The sequence below is a fragment of the Bos javanicus genome, chromosome 21, assembly GCF_032452875.1.
Source record: "Bos javanicus breed banteng chromosome 21, ARS-OSU_banteng_1.0, whole genome shotgun sequence".
NCBI classification, from domain to species: domain Eukaryota; kingdom Metazoa; phylum Chordata; class Mammalia; order Artiodactyla; family Bovidae; genus Bos; species Bos javanicus.
Window position 1 is genome coordinate 37,743,426 of NC_083888.1, and position 6,000 is coordinate 37,749,425.

Below are 6,000 nucleotides of genomic sequence, written 5' to 3' on the forward strand. Positions count from 1 at the left end.
GAGAGGGTGGGAAGATTTGGGAGAATGGCATTGAAACATGTAAAATATCATGTAAGAAACGAGTTGCCAGTCCAGGTTCGATGCACGATACTGGATGCTTGGGGCTAGTGCACTGGGATGACCCAGAGGGATGGTATGGGGAGGGAGGAGGGAGGAGGGTTCAGGATGTATGGGGTTCAGGATGTATACATGTATGTATACCTGTGGTGGATTCATTTTGATATTTGGCAAAACTAATACAATTATGTAAAGTTTAAAAATAAAATAAAATTAAAAAAAATAAAAAGTGTTTAAAAAAAAAAAAAGAAAGCCTTCTAAAGTGACAAATACAAAGAAATATAGGAAAACAATAGAATAGGAAAGACTAGATGTCTCTTCAAGATAATTAGAGATTCCAAGGTAACATTTCATGCAAAAATGTTGGTATGGACCTAACAGAAGCAGAATATATTAAGAAACGGTGCCAAGAATACACAGAAGAACTATACAAAAAAGATCTTAATGACCCAGTTAATCACAATGATGTGATCACTCACCTAGAGCCAGACATCCTGGAATGCGAACTCAAGTGGGACTTAGGAAGCATCACTATGAACAAAGCTAGTCGAGGTGATGAAATTCCAGCTGAGCTATGTCAAACCCTAGAAGATGATGCTGTTAAAATGCTGCAAGCAATGCATATACCAGCAAATCTGGAAAACTCAGCAGGGCCACAGGACTGGAAAAGGTCAGTTTTCATTCTAATCCCAAAGAAAGGCAATGCCAAAGAATGTTCAAACTACCACACAATTGTACTCATCTCACATGCTAGCAAAGTAATGCTCAAAACTCTCTAAGCTAGGCTTCAAGAGTACATGAACTGAGAACTTCCAGATGTTCAAGCTGGATTTAGAAAAGGCAGAAGAACCAGAGATCAAATTGCCAACCTCTGCTGGACCATAAGAAAAGCAAGAGAATTCCAGAAAAATATCTACTTCTGCTCTGTTGACTATACCAAAGCCTTTGACTGTGTGGATCACAACATACTGTGGAAAATTCTTGAAGAGATGGGAATATCAGACTGCCTTACCTGCCTCCTGAGGTCAAGGTAACAGTTATGCAGGTCAAGAAGCAACAGTTAGAACTGAACATGGAGCAACAGGCTGGTTACAAATCGGGAAAGGAGTAGTCAAGGCTGTAAATTGCTACCCTGCTAATTTAACTTATATGCAGAGTGCATCTTGAGAAATGCCAGGCTGGATGAAGCACAACCTAAAATCAAGATTTCCAGGAGAAATATCAATAACAGATATGCAGATGACACCACCCTTATTGAAGGAAACTAAGAAGATCTAAAGAGCCTCTTGATGAAAGTGAAAGAGGAGAGTGAAAAAGTTGGCTCAAAGCTCAACATTCAGAAAACTAAGATCATGGCATCTGGTCCCATCATTTCATGGCAAATGGATGGGGAAATAATGGAAACAGTGAGAGGCTTTATCTTGGGCTCCAAAATCACTGCAGATGGTAACTGCAGCCATGAAATTAAAAGACGCTTGCTCCTTGGAAGAAAAACTGTATTTTACATAAAAGCTAGACAGCATATTAAAAATCAAAGACATTCGTTTGCAAATAAAGGTCCACATAGTCAAAACTATGGTTTTTCCAGTAGTCATGTATGGATGGGAGAGTTGGACTATAAAGAAAGCTGAGCACTAAAGAATTGATGCTTTTGAACTCTGGTGTTGGAGAAGACTCTTGAGGGTCCCTTGGACTGCAAGGAGATCCAACCAATTCTTCCTAAAGGAAATCAGTCCTGAATACTCATTGGAAGGCCTGATGTTGAAGCTCAAGCTCTAGTACTTTGGCCACCTGATGCGAAGTACTGCCTCATTTGAAAAAACCCTGATGCTGGAAAAATTGAAGGCAGTAGGAGAAGGGGATGACAGAGGACAAGGCATCGAACCACCAAGGTTATTGGTCCACCAACCTGATGGACATGAGTTTGAGTAAGCTCCAGGAGTTGGTGATGACAGGGATGCCTGGTGTGTTGCAGTCCATAGGGTTGCCGTGAGTCAGATAAGACTGAGCGATTAGACTGAACTGAAGTGGAGCCCATAAATATACATTTACATCTAATCCAATTCTATTTTCACATAACACTCTACCATTTTGTGAGTAGTGTATCTTGTAATAATGAAATAATGTTAATCCTTCCCTTCTGTTCCTTGTGTTATTGTTGTCCTTCATTTCATTTTTATACAAACATATATAAATATAGATATACACATAGGTATACATAATTGAACACATTCTTGGTATTACTGTTTTGAATAAATTTTATCTGTTAGATTAATTAAGAAAAAGATAAATAAAGCTTTTATTTTAAACTTTCACTTCTTTCTTTCTCAGTGCTTTTTCTTCCTTGATGTAGATCCAAGTTTCTAACCTATACCATTTCCTTTTACTTGAATAAACCTCTTTAAGCATTTATTGCAAGGCAGGTCTACTGGGAACAACACCTTCAATTTTTGTTGGTTGAGGAAGTCTTTAACTTAATCTTCATTCTTTAAAGGGTAATTTTACAAAGTACAGAATTCTAGATTGCCTCTTTTTTTTCCTTCCACTCAATATGTTATAAATACTTCACTGTCTTGTTGCTTGTATAGTTTCTGATGGGATGTTCAATAAAATTTTAATATTTGTTTCTCTATAGTTAAGAATATTTTTCCCCTCTCACTTATTTCAGGATTTTTATCTTTGATTTTCTGTAATTGAAAATGATATGCATAGATGTACTTTATTGAAATTCATTCTGCTTGATGTTCTCTGAGTTTCTTGGATAAGTAGTTTGCTTTCTGATATTAAATTGGGAAAATTCTCAGTTATTATTATTTCAAATAAATCTTCAGTTTCTGTCTCTGATATATAATCTGGTGTTTCTATTATGAATATGTCACACCTTTTTCAGTTTTCTTCACAATCTTTGTATATTTTCTGCTATTTTTACAGTCTCTATTCTTTTTGCTTTTTGGTTTTTTAGGATTCCATTGGTATATCCTCTTGCTCAGAAATTTTCCTTAGCTATGTCCAATCTAGGAGAAGGTAATGGTACCCCACTCCAGTACACTTGCCTGGAAAATCCCATGGACAGAGGAGCCTGGTAAGCTGCAGTCCACAGGGTCGCTAAGAGTTGAACATGACTAAGCGATTTCACTTTCACTTTTCACTTTCATGCATTGGAGAAGGAAATGGCAACCCACTCCAGTGTTCTTGCCTTGAGAATCCCAGGGACCAGGGAGTCTGGTGGGCTGCCATCTATGGGGTTGCACAGAGTCGGACACGGCTGAAGCGACTTAGCATTAGCATAGCATGTCTAATCTACTGATAAATCCATCAAAGGTATTCTTCACTTCTATCACAGTGATAATTTCTTTTTAGTTCTTTCTTAGGATTTCCATCTCTGTGCTTATTGCTATTGCATGCTGTCTACTTTATCTATTAGAGCCCCTGGAGTATTAATCATAGTTGTTTTAAATACCTAGTCTATTTTCTTTCTCACTGAACAAGATGTACTGGGTAAAAAGAACTGCTGTTAAGTAGGCCTTTCATAATGTGGTGGTAAATTTATGGGGGAAGGAAAATAATTTTATAATCCTACAATTAAATATCAACTTTAAAATAAGACTGAATTATGAAACTTCATAAGAATTTCTCAGGTTTTTTTTTTTTTTTTTTTTTTCACTTTTCTTAGGTGGGATAGGATGGCTTGAATGGGCTGTAGTTGGATATTTCCCTTTCTCCAAGTCAGTTAGGCTCTGATACTACTCCATCAGGTTAGGTTCTTGTGAAATACTTTTCCCTGAGGGCAGGCCTTGTGAAGACTAAGAGAGTGCTCTGGCATATTTCAAAAATTTTTCATTCATCTCCTCCTACCATAGCAGTGGGGGTTTCTTTTCTAATATTTACCATGAAAACTCTGCCATGCTCCTAGAGATGATGTCACGGTATTGTGGGGGCTCTTCTATGACAGATTCTCCCAAGAGGTTTTAGCTCCTAGACTTGTCCATACTGAGCCTCCAGCAATTCATCAGTTACAATTCAGTTACCCTGGCATTGTTTTCTGTGCCTGTTTCTGGTTTCAATCTGTGTCTCTGCTCCAGTAAGCAATGACCCCTCATACTAGCCTGTCTATCTCTGCAGGCGGCAGTATGTCCTGTGTTCTTACTTGTCTTATGGATCTGAGAAAAATTATTGATATTTCAGTCTATTCAGCTTTAACTTGTTAAAGTGGTGACTTCCATTCTGAGACCTTATATGTGGCAACAAAACCAGACTCAATGGTTTTATTTTCTTTCTTAATTCTGCTCACAAATTGGCCCGCTTTGTTTTGTTTTTGGGCTTACCTCTGTCTTGTAAAAATGGATTTACGTGGTCAAAAGAAACTAGTTGATGCATTCAACAATCTGCCTGGCAACAACCTTTCTTAAGTCTTTTTTTTTTTTTTTTTTGACTGTGGGTAAAACAGGTTTCTACTTTCCAAGCCTCCAGTAATAGTTTTATTGTTTTTTTCCTGTCTTCACAAGCTTGTCACTTTCAAAGCCAAAGTGCTACATATTTTAGAATCTTATTATGATAGGACCCTATTTCTAGTTGCCACTTTTAATAATGGTTGACTGTTTAGGCATAACAAACCCTCTCAAGTTCAACTGGAGTTTAGTTGATCTAGGATGTATTCAGTTGAAGTGTATCTGCTCCATACTTTGCTTTTAGAATTCTTGAACCAATGGGCTAGACTATGCATGCTTATCTTAGGACAATGGCAGAGGTTCAGGAGAGCAAGATCAATAGTACATGGATTTTTTTTTTTAACCCTTTTGTCTCTTCACACCTGCTATACTCCACTTACAAATACGACAACAAGACCAATTCTAAAGAAAGCTTGCTTTCTGCCCACAGAGGTGGAAGATGGTTGAAGTAAATATTTCTGAATAATTACCTAATCTGCAACAACTTAATCCACATTTGTACAGATGCTTTTAAATAAAATTTTCATTTATTCCCCTTTTTGTCTCTCAATAAATACACATAGTTACTACTAGCACATATGCAAATTAGGAAAAAAAAGGTTCTTTCTTTTGGTTGTATTACCAAACTCAGATTTGGCTTCTTGCCACTCAGAAAACCAGTAATTTGAGATCAAGTGTCAGTAGAAAGGAAAGGTGCTTTAATTAGAAAAGCTGGCCATCTGGGGAGATGGTGGACTGATATCCAGAGCCCAACTCTGAAAATTCTGCTCAGCCATGACAGAGTTTGAAGGGAAAAGTAGTAGGAAGAATCTCAATGAATCATCGAGGCAGGATTCTGCACTAATCCCCATTGCATGAAGACTGGCTGACTCTTCAGATGTTATCTTGCCCCAGTGATCTGCCTGCAGTATTCCTTAGGGTGCTATTGGACATAGAGAACTAATCATTGTTTAGCTGCTTACTTCTGCATTCTTATTTTTGTCTAGAAAAAGTTAAGAAAGGCATGGTGTGCGTTCAGCAGAGCCTAAGTCAGGAGTTAGGTTAAACTGCCTAGTGATCTTACTCCTATGATTATATTCCTTTAAGGTTAGAGAGGAATAGAAATGGCAAACAGGAAAGGGGCAGAAGAGCTGCTTTCAGTTCCCCACTGTCAGACATTATTCAATTTCTATTGGATTAGAGGTGAAGTTCAATTTTCTATAACTTCTTCACCGAGACAAAGGCACTATACTCTTAGAGTGGAGATATCAACATTGGTCTGTAGCATCTTTTTGCTGACAGTTTTTCTACTGTCTTACATATGCAGACATAGCAAGTTACAATTAATTTGTGCACATAGATATGATTATTATAAGCAATAATGTTAATCCCATGCTCTTCACGCCAGTTCTTGGAATTGTACCAGCCGTGAATGCAATGTGTGCATGTTAAGTTGATTCAGTCATGTCTGACTCTTGTGACCCCATGGACTGTAACCCACCAGGCTCCACTGTCC